We start from the raw sequence: 15,831 nt of genomic DNA on the forward strand, positions 1-15,831 counted from the left end.
ACACACACACATTTAATTTATATATATATATATATATATGTATATGTATATGTATATGTATATGTGTATATATATATATATATATATATATATATATATATATATACATATATATATATATACACACACACACACACACACACACACAACGCGGGCAGCTGCGCTGCTTCTAGCCCTGATTCAGAGCGTTAGTGGGTACAGCCACACATGTCCTTAAAGCGTCCGTCAAGTTTCCGTACGGACGCCGGAAGTCCCATCCACTCCCATGTTAAGTTTAAAACCGGAAGTACCGTTCCGTTTTTTTTTTAACATGGGAGTGGATGGGACCTCCGGCGTCCGTACGGCAACTTGACGGACGCTTTACGGACATGTGTGGCTGTAGTTCACTAATGCTCTGAACCAGGGCTTCGTCCTCTATATGCATGAACCCGAAGTTTACAAATTGTACTCTCACGGATGATCCGATCGTCTGATAAAAATATTAAGCATATGCCAAGTTAACTAAAGGTATATAAATGATGCTGAGCTAAACATGTTTACTTAATTTCGAAGTTTTATAGTTAAACGTTATGATGAAAGTCCCCAGTTCCTCTCACAAAGTGACAGCTGTTGCGCTCGCCATGTTTATGAATGGTTAAAACATCTTTTGAAACTAGCAGATCTACAAGCTCACAACACTTCACAAGCTTGTAGATCTGCTATTTTCAAAAGATTTTAATACATATTAATTTTGGGAAATGGGACATTCTGCATTCCTTTTGGTATTTTAAGTATATTTAATTTACTTGCATAATGGGGACACTTTAGTGTTTTATTTACCTTGCAGATGTCAACTCACCACTGTAATTTCATTCATAAATATATTATTCAAAAGTTGTATTTGGAGTGGACTGCTTCAGGACATCTGACAGTTGCCTCTGGTATTTTTATGATCCATTTCACTTTCGCAAAGGGTGTTTAAACTGCTGTGTAGCGTAGGACAGCCCTACGTAGTTTACGTAGGCTTTACGTAGACTTCGTCCAGGAGGTCTTTACGTCTATGCTGTCTCACGAATGTAGTTTTAGCACACACGTAACGAGAACCTACGACGATGGTATCTCCTGAAGCCAGTTTAGCTGGCACGTTGGGCACACACAGCTGCTACTAACGAAGATAGGGCGTGGCGGGGTTGCTACTACGCAGGTGCGTGGAGGCTCTCACGCAGCTTCTAGGCTACGCAGGAGCTCAAATTCGTTTGGGAAACCTGGTCAATGTCAGCATGTCACAGGTGCGTGAACTGTTAAAACAACAACAGGATGTATACGGGCAGCTACTAACACAGCAAGAAAACAATTTTAAAAGTTTCATCCAAATCTTGGTTGATTCCACCAACAAGAGAATGGATGATATGAATAGGGAGGCTCGGACCTTAAGAACAGTTTACAGTTCTCCCAAAAAGAAGTGGATGAATTAAAAGAGACTTGTAAGGAGTTGAAGAGGAAGAGCCAAGAAGCACGCACAGACATTAGTACTGTGTGTGAATCTGTCATGACAATGAGTGGAAAATCAGACTATCTAGAGGGCCAATCGAAACGCAATAACTTAATTATAGATGGAATCCCAGAGTCTCCAGGGGAGAGTTGGGAGGAATCGGAGTAAAAGGTCCGGGAGCTGCTCAGCACAAAACTACAGATGGATGAGGAGAGGATCGAGGTGGAGAGGGCACATCGAATGGGAAACGGCAGGGGCGCAGACAAGCCTAGGCAGATTGTTGTGAAGTTCCTGCGTTTCAAGGACAAGACGGCTGTGATGGGGAGACGACAAAGGTTGAAAGGAACAAACATCTTCCTCAACGAGGATTATCCCGAAGCGGTACACCAGAAGAGAAAGGAACTCATCCCTGCCTTGAAGGCAGAAAGGAGCAAAGGGAACATTGCATACATTAGGTACGACAGACTAATTGTTCATCCTCCTCAAACCCCCACCCATCCCTCAATCCCCCCCTCCCAAAGGGCTGAGAGAACGGACTCACGCCACTCATCTCAGAGGACTGCGAAAAGGGACTCAAGAGACAGAAGGGGTTCGTAGCTTGGTGCACGCGCACACACAAGGGAAGCGCACACACACACACACACAAACACACACACACAAACATGCACTTTAGCATCAGGACTGTAATGGACATTATGCTTAATTTGCTGTTAGTCTATCTCTATCTATGTCAGTAAATGCTAAACTACCTAAGAAAGGGCTAAAAATCGCTCACTTGAATATCTGCAGTCTTAGAAATAAGGTTCAGTTCAGGATATGTTGATATCAAATAATATTCATATTCTGGCCATCTCTGAAACTCACTTAGATGACTCGTTTGAGGACGGTGCACTATCAATACAGGGGTACAATATTTACAGAAAGGATAGAAACTGCAATGGGGGAGGAGTGGCTTTTTATGTACAAAGTCACATTCCTGTGAAGTATAGGGAGGATTTGATGTTGAGTGAGGTAGAGATGGTATGGCTGCAGGTTCACCTGCCCCATTTAAAACCTATGTTGCTGGGATGTTGCTATAGACCACCAAGCTCTGATAGTAATTATCTAGATAAATTGTGTGAAATGATTGAGAAGGCATGTGATGAAAACAGGGAGATATATTTATTGGGTGACGTGAATATTGACTTTCTGTCATCAGACTGTTCACTGAAAAACAAACTGATGACAGTAACAAGTGCATGTAACCTAGATCAGATGATCAATCAACCAACCAGGGTAATAATTACCAATAGCTCTGGAGTAACATCATCCAAATGCATTGATCACATATACACAAACGCAAGTGAACTGTGCTCAAAAGCGGTATCAGTACCAATTGGCTTCAGCGATCATAACCTTGTAGCAATATGTAGGAAAGCCAAAGTCCCCAAAGCAGGACCAAAAATAGTGCTGAAGAGATCAATATAAAGGGTTTTGCTGTGATTCATATGTGGATGATGTTAAGGGAGTATGTTGGTCTAATGTTTTTAAAGAGAGTGACCCAAATGTGGCACTGGATGTTTTCATGAAATTGTTGTTACCAGTAATGGATAAACATGCACCTGTTAAGAAGTTAACCGTTAAAACAGTAAAGGCACAATGGATTGACGAGGAGCTAAAGAAATGTATGGCTGATAGAGACAGAACAAAAAGGGCAGCAATAAATTCCGGCAATCATTCTGAGTGGCAGTTATATTGCAGAATAAGGAATGAGGTGACAAAACTGAACAGAAAAAAGAAGAAATGTATTATGAGATTAAGATAAACGATATAAAGCATGATGGAAAAAAGCTCTGGGGTACCTTGAATAACATCAAGGAAAAACAACGCAACACCATCCTTTATTGAATCAGAGGGGGCATCACTAGACTACTAGATATTGCCAATTATTTTAATAATTATTTCATCGATAAAGTGGAGAAGCTAAGGTAGGGAATGCCAAAATCTAGCTGCGAGTCGTCCTATGTTAATATTAGAGAACGTATTATGAAAAATAAAAACTGCACCTTTGAGCTGGGTAAAGTTAGGACAGAAGAGGTGGAAAAGTTATTGTTGGCAATCAATAATGATAAACCACCAGGTATTGATAACTTAGACGGTCAGCTATTAAAGAATGTAGCCAAGTTCATTGCTGCACCTATCTGTCATATTTTTAACATGAGTCTGGAAGGTACATGCCCGCACATCTGGAAAGTAGCCAAAGTTATTCCACTCCCAAAAAATGCAAAGAATGCCTTCACTGGCTCTAACAGCAGACCAATAAGCCTGTCACCAGTTCTAAACAAACTACTAGAAAAAATGATATTCAATCAAATACAATGCTATTTTTCTGTTAACAGTCTGATGAGTGAGTATCAACATGCATATAGAGAAGGTCACTCAACAGCCACAGCACTGACACAAATGACAGATCAATGGATGAAAGAGATTGATGTGAAGATGGTGGGAGCAGTACTATTAGACTATAGCGCTGCCTTTGATTTGATAGACCATAGAATTTTACTCGACAAATTGGAGTGCTATGGTTTTGCCCCAAAGGTGATATCATGGCTAGAAAGCTATCTATATAACAGCAGAACTCAGAGTGTATACTTTAATGGCAGTATCTCTAGTGCTATATGTGTTGAGAGTGGAATTCCACAAGGAAGTTCTAGTACTAGGTCCTTTACTCTTTTCAATCTTTACAAATGATTTTCCATTAGCTCTTGAAAAAGCACAAGTCTCTATGTACTCGGATGACACGACAATATATACACAGGCTCCCACAATCGGTGAGATAACTGAGATTTTGAACAAAGAACTGACGTAATGGAATGGGTGACCAGCAACAAATTAGTGCTCAACATTCAAAAAACTAAAAGTATTGTATTTGGCACAAATTACGTACTAAGGTCTAAACCGCAGGTGAATCTGATGCTGAATAATGTAGAGGTTGAGCAGGTGGAGGAAACAAAGCTCCTGGGACTCATCCTGGTGAACAATTTATCATGGACGAGACACATAGATTCAGTGGTGGCAAAGATGGGGAGGAATATATCTGTCATCAAGAGGTGCTCAGTGTTTTTACCACCGAAACTGACAAAACAAGTCATTGAGACTCTAGTCCTTTCACAACTGGACTACTGCTCAATGATCTGGTCAGGGGCTAACAAGAGGGACCTGGGAAAGCTGCAACTGGTTCAAAACAGAGCAGCTCGGCTTGCCCTTAGGTGTACACCAAGGCATAATGTAAACAAAATGCATGTCAAGCTCTCCTGGACATTAGTCACGGAGAGGCTGATGGTATCACTCCTTGTCTTTTTGAGAAACATAAATGAGCTGAAACATCCAACCTGTCTATATAAGCAACTTACACCTAGCTCTAAAATCCATACATATAAGACGAGACATGTCACAAGAGGTTGCTATCAAAACCCTAAAGCCAAAACAGAGTCTATGAAGAGCACAGTGTTGTATAGAGCCATGGCTGCATGGAACACACTGCCAGATCAGATTTCTAAAGAAAAAACTAAAGCAAGCTTCAAAAGACGATTGAAGAGGCATCTAGAAGCCCAAAGATTGTAATTACACTAGCAGCAGACAGGTTATGGTAAACATACAGCAGAATACCCATTCATATAGGGTTTTTATTCTATTTTTTTTTTTTTTTTTTTAAACACATGCAGGAATATGGCACTTTCGCTAACACAGACACACACACATCCTTTCACAGTTATGATTAGGATTGTATTTGTTTAGTTTGTTTTTACTTTAAAAGAAGCAAAGGGAGACATTTGTAAAATTACTATTAGTATTATTGTTTTCTTTTAATTTTTCTTTCCAAGGAAATGGGGAATCAGAAAATAAGCTGTATGTGATGGTTGATATGAAAGTCACTGTTTGAAGGAAAATTGACGCCGTACACTATTTGTATCATTGTCCTGTAATGTACTGTACTGTCGAATGTCATGTTTTTATGTTATTTGTGGACCCCAGGAAGATTAACTGTTGTTATGCACCAGCTAATGGGGATCCTAATAAACTCATAAACTCATAAACTCATAAACCCATGGCTTTTAAGTGAATAAAGAACCAACGATGCTGCTGAGGTTACTGCGCCGATCCGAAAGAAGTGCAACACTACTGTGTTTTGATGTTAAAGAAAATAAACTATGAATTATGAATAACTATGTGTATAGACAGCAATGTCTAATTCCCTCTATATGATGGCAGCAATGCGAACCCTATTAGGCAAGTCGCGCTCGCCCGAGCGGTGACCTGATATAGGAGGAATGTATATTTAGTGGATTACCCATGCTAAACCTACCATCATCTAAACCGCCATTAAGCAGCGTGCGACCTCACACAACCCATGCTTAATGGTGTACCATCCTAATACCACTGTAGCATACGTGAGACCCACATACACGACCAATGCTACTAGTGGTTTACCATACCTACCAATCTAATACCCAGTTAAGCATACATGATACCATACCACGACCTGCGCTCTGCCAGGAGAAAATTACTTAACCATACAACATAAATAATGCAACTCCTGCATTACCCATAATTGATTACACATATACACTTATTGCTTTTTGAGCTGAAGAATTCCATCCGTATTTCGACGGATATAACGTTCATAAGCAGCAGAAGACCAACGTCCCATCATGCTTTCAGAGTAGATGATGGAACCAGAAATGCTGCTGATTTTGCAGCACCAATCCGAAGTGAGGTATACGACTTGGGGCCAAATCCTCATCTCTGGCACACTTTACACAGCTTGGCAGCAACCGAGCCTTGACATGGCCTTCCCATCATCCATAACAAACTGATCATTCCTCCAGGATTTAACCTCCATTTTGGTTACAGGACATGGAAAAGAACGGACAAAAAGCGGTATCAGTTCTTACAATAAATGATATTCCATTAGGATGATTACTGATTAGGAGTGCTTTCAGTGCAAAGCAATGCATTTCCCATATCTAAGAACCCGTAAGATGCTGATGGAACTAATTCCAAACAATATCTACACAATATCTACATTAGATGGTTCCTTTCTCCACTTAATAAAGCTTAATCCAATGATCAATGTGACCTGCAATTCCCATTACTTCTCACAGCTAACTGCGTTCATCAAAACATGAGCCGAGTGATCCACCGCTACTCTTTGAGTCAAATCATGATTTAATTGATATTTCGCAATATCACAACCCCAACGTGGAATGTAGCGATTTGAATATCCATGAAATTAGCTCAAAAGCAACCATCCCAGACTACTTAAATATCCAAGATCATTAACAATCCATACCATTTGATATTTATACACCTGAATTGTATAGACGCTGAATCCTTATAACATTGAGTGTGAGTGGATACGCAGATCAAGCAGTGAGCAGCCGACAAGGCTTTCAGTAGATTTAACCAGGATGAGTTTTAGATTTGATTAATGAATGACCTGCCTCTCATGGCTTCAGCAGAAGTAGATCCAGGTATACCACCGAGGTGATCTTGATTACTGCTGTGCAATGACCATGGCGCTGCAGTAAAAATGAAGACTGGCAGCAACCCAGAACCTGAAGATTCCCAGCATCCATGGTGGACAGAAGGTCATGCCATCATCAACCTTGGATCACCATAATGGGCAGTCGCTCATGAAACTGAAAACAGAAGCAAAATGAGATCAAGCAATGAACAAATATCCCTTACAATGACATGGTTAAGCTAAAAGAGAAGATAACATCCAAGTTAATTCATTCATGTTTCATTAATATAATCACAATCCAACCTAATGAATAATTAGTGCCATGTTATGACCTCTCAACGCGTGTGGTGGTACACAATAGACGCTAACAGTAGCTTGAAGAGACGATAAGAAGCAGTGTAAACCAAGATCCAAACCAGTTTTAAACTGAAACAATCATGAGGGGTAGCACCAATAAATAATGCTCACTACATACATCCAATGAAATAACACAAGCATAAGGCTACAAGGAATGGAAACTAGCATTAGCTAGCATGAAACAAACAACCTGGATGCTAGCATTAGCCCAGTGCCAAACACAACTCTGCATTGGGAAATCAAGATAATCGAACTCCACATGGCTACAATGCACAAGCATCTCAGCATATGATTGCAAATAAATTAGCCTACAATGATACTTCCAAGCATATTACTGAAGTGGGAAGATAAGCCGATGCACTGGAACCGCATGGTATAACGACTCAGACTGAACTGAGTTTACTAGGAACAATTAGAGTGTCCACTAGGGTCGCAAACCCACAAGAAAAGTACAATTACCCCAGTGTCACTAGAGGGCGCCAAACTACAAACATAAAGTCAGTTCTAATAGACAACAGCGCCTTAACACCTTTAAAATTTAAACCTCTAGGACCTTAACCTTTAAACACTACTACCACCTTAAACTTTAACGCTTTTACCACAAATAAACTTTACTTTTTAAACCTTTACCACTACTAATACTTTACCCTTTAACTTTATTCATTATTTAATACCTAATAAACGTCCTTAGAGCCTTTAAACCTTAGAACCATAACCTTTTAAGACTATTAATACTTAACTCTAAAACCTTTAACACTACTATACTTAATACCTTAAACTACTAATACTTTAACCTTTAACACTACTAATACTTTAATACCTTTACCATCAATACTTAATACTATAAACAACCTTAGATATCCCACACAGTTCTTCAGAAACAGTACTTCTAGTATAAGAACCTATTACACTGACCTTGGAAACGACTCTAAAAGCAAGCTCGGTGGCAACAGTAATTATCTAGTTGAGCATCTACAAACTAAAACCCCCATTATAGCTACATGTAACTAAAGGGACAAATGAGTTGAATAACCCAGCAGAAATGATCAACAGCTTCACTGAGTGGATTATATACTTGAATATCCTGTTTAGTAAGTACCTACTTAACATAAAACTGCCTAGTTAACATTACCATAATGCCTGCACATTCCACCATCCAGTTAAGAATCACTCTTGCCTCTTCACATTACTCTAACACGTAGAATTAAACTAATCCTAATATACTATAAATGTGGCGGTTGCATGGACTACATTACCCATAATGCTTTGCTGAGAGCCACTTCCTGGATACGCCCAGCGTGATCTAGTGTGAGAGTGACAACACTAGCATAGACTCCCATAGATAGAATGGAATGCAGAAACGCTCTGACTATCTATGGAGAAGTTCCAATGTTAGGAACTATAGCAACCAGCTTTGCAGCGGGATCAAATAGTGACGGAACTTTCTCCCTCTATGGTTCTGGTTACTTCACGTTGACTTGACAACAGTTTGTGTGTGAGAATGTGTGTGCGTTTAAACCAAACTCTGTCTGCCTGACCCGACGCTATTTAACACCACAACATAATCACATGCACAAAACCTTTATCTCCATAATGATCACACACAGAGAAGATTAATAGCATCACCTGGCATGAAAGATCATTGAAGACGATCAGGAAATAACTGCAGCAGCTTGGATGTGGCTGTGTTCACAGAAATGACTGCAGCGCAGATCCGCCTCGATGTCGACTTGTGTTGAAAATTACCAGGATACGTTACAGACTTAAAGCAGCGACAATGAAACCATTGACATCCACTATGAACCACGCTGTTTAGCGTCGTGCCCCACCTGATCTTTCACCCAAACACAACTGCTATTCGGGATCAGAATGACACTCCTGCAGATGAATTCAATGACGATAACGAGCACAATCTACGATTACTGGTGAGTTGCAGCAAACAAGTTGATGAAAAGTTTGAAAACAGCTGAGACCACCCATACCAATGTGAAATTTGAAAACAAGCAGCTGAACACACCGCTTAGACAGCGAAGTACGTAGACTGAACAGAGAACAGAGGCTGCTTAAATGAACCGCCCGAGTTGCACTGTGGGTATGAGGGCGTGAGTAATTAGCTTGAAGCGAATGAGAATGACAAGAGGTTGAACGTACTGACTTAAAGGAGTACGACTGTATAACTGATAGCGAATGGGGGGGGTCCGGGGAGTGTGAATGAAGTACATAAACATTCTGCCTTCCGTGTCTACATGAACTATCGTTGCACTGAATTTTAGCTAGATGTCGATGTTCCCATGCTTCACTACTGCTACTGCTTAATGTTCTGTTATTGGGCATCAGTAGCATTATCCCTGCCTCAAGGACAGAACAGTAATGGCCAATCCACTCATCAAGACCACATACTGGTTGCATTGAAAGAACGTTTCCTGACTGGTTTCACGTACAGTACCAAACACTATTTTAGTCATCAACCACTTACTGTAAGCTTACTGTAATTCCTAATAGAAATAGCAGATCTAAAAGCTCACATGATGTTGCAAATGTTTTGACATTTTTAATTTCTGAAAATACCTACAGTATAATGACTTTCCCAAAATAGGGAATAGGTTGAAAGTGGTTTACTAACATTATGATATAGAAGAAGACAATGAACATCTTGCCCTTTTCATTGCAATGGCCTCTGCACATGATTGAATTGGAAAAACATTGACTCCTAGAATGCTATGTTATAACATTACCATTGGCTTTTCTGACACCAGATGTACAGTGGTAGCCAGTTGAGATCATCACATTGGGTACCCACTAGATCAGTACCTCTCAGGTACCCATCAAAGCCACACCCCTCTGGGGGGGTGGTTTTGCCTTGGAGGGAGGAGTTTAGCATTATTTTTTTTCCCACCGTGCAATACAGTAAGTGGACAGTAGATGGCAGGGCCGAGCAACTATTGGTTGTGGTTTACCTACTAGTCTACTTGTTCTACTGTAGAAGCCTACTATAGCAGTAATTATACTTTAAATAGTGTAATTTCTATGAGGTGTCCATAACACCATACAGACAATTTTGGCTATTCTAAACCAAGTCCTATTTGCACTGCATTTTTTCTTGTTAAAGAGACAATTTAAAAAACACGTGTGTGTAAAGAGTTTACACACACATTTCAATTTGTATTTAAAGTGAAATATCCCTTTAACTATATTCTACAGTTTAACCCAGTGATTCTCAACCTTTTTCATTTCAATTTCATTACAGTATGTATTTCATATCTATTGCTTTATTTAGGCATTTTGTATCACAATATATATATTTTCTTTTAATAAGGGTAATAATAATAATAATAATAATAATAATAATAATATCTATCTATAGGCATCTCACTTCAGCTGAAACAGTGAAGTGTTACTTGAGTAAAAGTACAAAAGTATTGGCATTAAAATATACTTAAAGTACCAAAAGTAAAAGTACTAAAATGTTTGAAAATAGTCAATCTACAAGCTTGTAGATTGGCTATTTTCAAATGGTATAAAATAGGGCTAAAGTGGTTAATGTTTATGTTTTATAATATAATCATTTATATCTGCAAAGTAACTAAAGTTTTCAAACAATTGTAGTGGAGTAAAAGTACAATATTTGAACTCTGATCTCACTCTTGGAAGTCAGTCTCACTAGGATAAGGATAATTCCTTTTAACAGGTCGTTCATGAAAGTCCTTGCGGTCTTGTTTCCAATGAGAACCTGTGAACCATATGCTGAGATAGCCTGGAATCGAACCTGGGGCAACCAGGGCCTCTGGTTCCCTAGGTGGGCTCACTAACCACTCAGCTATGGCCGCCCCTGATCGACCACTAACCACTGCACTAGTTGTGTGTGTGTGTGTGTGTGTGTGTGTGTGTGTGTGTGTGTGTGTGTGTGTGTGTGTGTGTGTGTGTGTGTGTGTGTGTGTGTGTGTGTGTGTGTGTGTGTGTGTGTGTGTGTGTGTGTGTGTGTGTGTGTGTGTGTGTGTGTGTGTGTGTGTGTGTTCTTTGGCTATTCAAAAATAGCAACTCAAACTACAAGCTCATAGCGTGCCACACTATGACTTTTTGAAAAATAATCTGAAAATGTATGCAAATCTTTTAATCTATATACACATTATAAAATCAAATCTTTGCTTTTGGGGGTCCCTGGAACAAGATATATTGAGTCTTTGACTGTGAGGTGGGTGTCGTTAGCCCGCCAGACAGCCAATACACTATGCATTCAGCAGAGGGACCCTCGCCTATAGTGATGCAAATGTCTTCATGGGCATGGGATGCCAGGGTTGGGGGTTGGGGGTACTTTATTTTCCAGGGATGGCTAGATTTTCCAGCGTAAGACAACGATTGTAATTTAGCCTTCTTTAGCTTTTGCAAAGTAGAAATACTCTGTTACAAGTAAAAATCAGGAAATAAAAATAAATACTTGAGTTAAAGTACAAAAGTATTGGTATCAAAATGTACTGGTAAAGAACTCTACAGAATGGGAAAACAGTGCGTGTGTGTGTGTGTGTGTGTGTGTGTGTGTGTGTGTGTGTGTGTGTGTGTGTGTGTGTGTGTGTGTGTGTGTGTGTGTGTGTGTGTGTGTGTGTGTGTGTGTGTGTGTGTCTGTCTCTCTCTCTCTCTCTTCTAACAATCGAATAATAAAGTGAAAATCCCCCCCTCTCTCTCTGTCTTCTTGTTTTTCTCTCTGTATCTGTATCTCTGTATTTCTCTCTCACACAGACAGTAGAGTTCTCAACGGGCCTGAAAATTAAAGCCCGGCTCTAACTGGGCCCGACTGCGAATAATAATGTGGTTACTGTGAAGATATGAACCCAACTCAGTTTAATTTGTGGGAGAATTCGATAAAGGAGGACTCACAGCTAATTTAGAAGCAAGGAAAATTGACATTTGATGCGTATTGACTGTTTACTACTATAGTTACTTTACTGTGTGTGTGTGTGTGTGTGTGTGTGTGTGTGTGTGTGTGTGTGTGTATTTTGGGGGGGGTCCAAAATGTTTTGGGGGGCCCAAAACTCGTAAAATGCATAGATTTTGGTGTAGAAATGACAAGCACATGATATCGCATAGAAAATAGTTGTGCAAATATTGTACTTTTACTCCACTACAATTATTTGAAAACTTTAGTTACTTTGCAGATATACATTATTACATTATAAATCATACATTAATCCCTTTAGCCCTATTTTATACCTCGGCTATTTGAAAATAGCCGATCTACAAGCTCCACAAGCTTGTAGATCTGCTATTTTCAAACATTTGAGTAGTTTTACTTTTGGTACTTTAAGTACATTTTTATACCAATACTTTTGTACTTTCACTCAAGTAAATTTTCATGTGCTTTACATACATACATTGCAGTATTGATACTTTTACTTAAGTAATTGAGTACTTTTCCCACCACTGTACCTGGGCGTTGTTGTTCTACAAACTTTGTTTTTAACCACATTGTCAGCTTCTTCAACTCTGTCTTCTTTTCTCTTAAACATCTCAGTTAGTTTTCGTTGCATTGTGCTTCATTTATTTTTTAAATTGCATTCTTCATCAAAACAGTGTATATCTGTCTGTCAGCCAACCAGAAACATGTTTTGAACGTTGGTGGGATTTAATTCGTCGTAAAGCCCGCCTTCTTTATCCGGTAATTTAAAAACACACACATAGGCACGGACAAAGGCCGTTTCCGTATCCGTTTTATACCGGATCTTCAAGCTGCAAAGTGAATTGATCCCAGTCCCAGTTCACTGGAGAAGACGAGACGAGACGCTTCTCGGCTCAGTAAAATAAATAAACACCGTAAAAATAGCACGGATTAAGCTGACACAAACACACAGTGGAACAATTCAAAAGCACTTTATTAGAACATTTAACACTTGTGTATGTTAATCTGACGTTAGTAGATTATGTTTTCTTCTTGAACATGGCCATGGGTCTGTGGCAGGGTATTTAATATGGATCTGCTATTTTCAAAAGATTCGTATACATTTTATACATTTGAAAAGTGTAAAGAAAACCACAAAAGAAAACCACATTAAAAACATAGCATTTTCGTGCCATGATGCAAGCAAAAAGCTAGAAAAGCAAAATTATAATCTTTGTCCTAAGCTGGAATCGAACCCCGACCACTAAACGGAGAGTCCCATAGCCTGGACCGTCAGGCCACTGACACCTCACTTTTATACCTTGAAATATCTGACAGTTAACCCTACCCGACATAGCTGGTAATATATATGCAGATGTACAGCTCACAACATGCCACTTCGTGTCACGATGCAAGCTTGTACATCTGCTATTTTTTGTTGTGTAGGACACACACACACACACACACACACACACACACACACACACACACACACACACACACACACACACAGTAAAGTAACTATATAGTAGTAAACAGTCAATACGCATCAAATGTCAATTTTCCTTGCTTCTAAATTAGCTGTGAGTCCTCCTTTATCGAATTCTCCCACAAATTAAACTGAGTTGGGTTCATATCTTCACAGTAACCACATTATTATTCGCAGTCGGGCCCAGTTAGAGCCGGGCTTTAATTTTCAGGCCCGTTGAGAACTCTACTGTCTGTGTGGAGAGAGAAATACAGAGATACAGTGAGAGAAAAACAAGAAGACAGAGAGAGAGGGGCGATTTTTACTTTATTATTCGATTGTTAGAAGAGAGAGAGAGAGAGAGAGAGAGAGAGAGGAGAGAGAGAGAGGAGAGAGAGAGAGAGAGAGAGAGAGAGAGAGAGAGAGAGAGAGAGAGAGAGAGAGAGAGAGAGAGAGAGAGAGAGAGAGAGAGAGAGAGAGAGAGAGAGAGAGAGAGAGAGAGAGAGAGAGAGAGAGAGAGAGAGAGAGAGACACACACACACACACACACACACACACACACGCACTGTTTTCCCATTCTGTAGAGTTCTTTGAAGAATAATGGCTGGACAGAGTGTCCTACAGAACGTGTTCCGACTCCATTCGGATGCTTTTTCTACTTTTGGTACATTTTACAAGTACATTTTGATACCAATACTTTTGTACTTTAACTCAAGTATTTATTTTTATTTCCTGATTTTTACTTGTAACAGAGTATTTCTACTTTGCAAAAGCTAAAGAAGGCTAAATTACAATCGTTGTCTTATGCTGAAAATCTAGCCTTCCCTGGAAAATAAAGTATCCCCAACCTTCAGTGTGAAGCTGGAGCTAGAATCGAACCCTGACCACTAAACGGAGAGTCCATAGCCTGGACCGTCAGGCCACTGATACCTCACTTTTACAATTGGAAATATCTGATAACTAACCCTACCCAACATAGCTGTAATATATATGCAGATGTACAGCTCACAACATGCCACTTAGTGTCACGATGCAAGCTTGTACATCTGCTATTTTTTGTTGTGTAGGAAAGTAACTAAGTACATTTAAGCAAGTACTGTGCTTAAGTAAAATTTTGAGGTTATACTAGTTACGTTGTAGATTTAGATTACTTGTAGAGCTTGTAGATCTGATATTTTCAAAAGATTTGTATACATTTTATACATTTGAAAAGTTGTGAAATGGGACATTCTACATAATGAGTACTTTCTACTTTTGGTACTTTAAGTACATTTTGATACCAATACTTTTGTACTTTACTCAAGTACATTTTTATTTCCTCACTTTTACTTGTAACGGAGTATTTCTACTTTGCAAAAGCTAAAAAAGGCTAAATTAAAGTTACCGCCTTATGTTGGAATCGAACCCCGACCATTAGACTGCGAGTCCACGGCCTGGACCATCAGGCCATTGAGAACGCACTCTCAACAGGTGAAAGATCCACAATTCGATCTTGTACATCTGCCACTTTTTTATTGTGTAGGAAAGTAACTAAGTACATTTACGCAAGTACTGTGCTTAAGTACAATAATTATTTTGAGGTACTTTTACTTTACTGGAGTATTTAATACTTTTACTTCTACTCCACTACATCTCAGAGGAAAATATTGTACTTTTACTCCACTACAATTAAATGAAAACTTTTGGTTACTACTAGTTACTTTGTAGATTTTGATTACAATTACAAAACACACAAACCACTTCAGCCCTAAATATATTTCAGCCGATTGAAAATAGCAGATCTACAAGCTCACAGTGAGTTTGTACAGTAGATTGTAGATAAATGTGGAAGGAGATATAGTCACTGTGATGCTGCTCAGTGTGAACGCGCCACCCTGTGGCTGAATGGCCACACTACATGTTGAAATTAGATACAATACATCTGGGGGGCGTGTCTGAGAATCTGGGGGTGTGGCCGAAAAAGGTACCTGTGTGTGAAAAAGGTACTGTTTTGAAAATGGTGAAGAAACCAACTGGCTACCACTGTAGCAGAGTAGCCCTGCCTGTAGAACAGAAGCCTAATATCTCCGGTGGTCAGGAAGTGTTCCTCTTTGGATGACTGGTAGATGTTTGGTTTTCCATGCAGGAGAGCCAGGTTCAATTCAATTTTGATTAATTGA

The 15,831-nt window shown here is 39.5% G+C and overlaps 1 protein-coding gene across 4 annotated transcripts in view; it reads left to right on the forward strand.

Annotated features, from left to right (window-relative positions):
- Positions 1 to 15,831, forward strand: part of LOC308103865 (plasminogen-like) — a 43,320-nt gene that overhangs the window by 11,200 nt on the left and 16,289 nt on the right. The gene's annotated exons all lie outside the window — the stretch shown is intronic.

The sequence above is a fragment of the Gymnoscopelus braueri genome (genome assembly GCF_963280865.1).
Source record: "Gymnoscopelus braueri genome assembly, chromosome: 16".
Classification (NCBI taxonomy): domain Eukaryota; kingdom Metazoa; phylum Chordata; class Actinopteri; order Myctophiformes; family Myctophidae; genus Gymnoscopelus; species Gymnoscopelus braueri.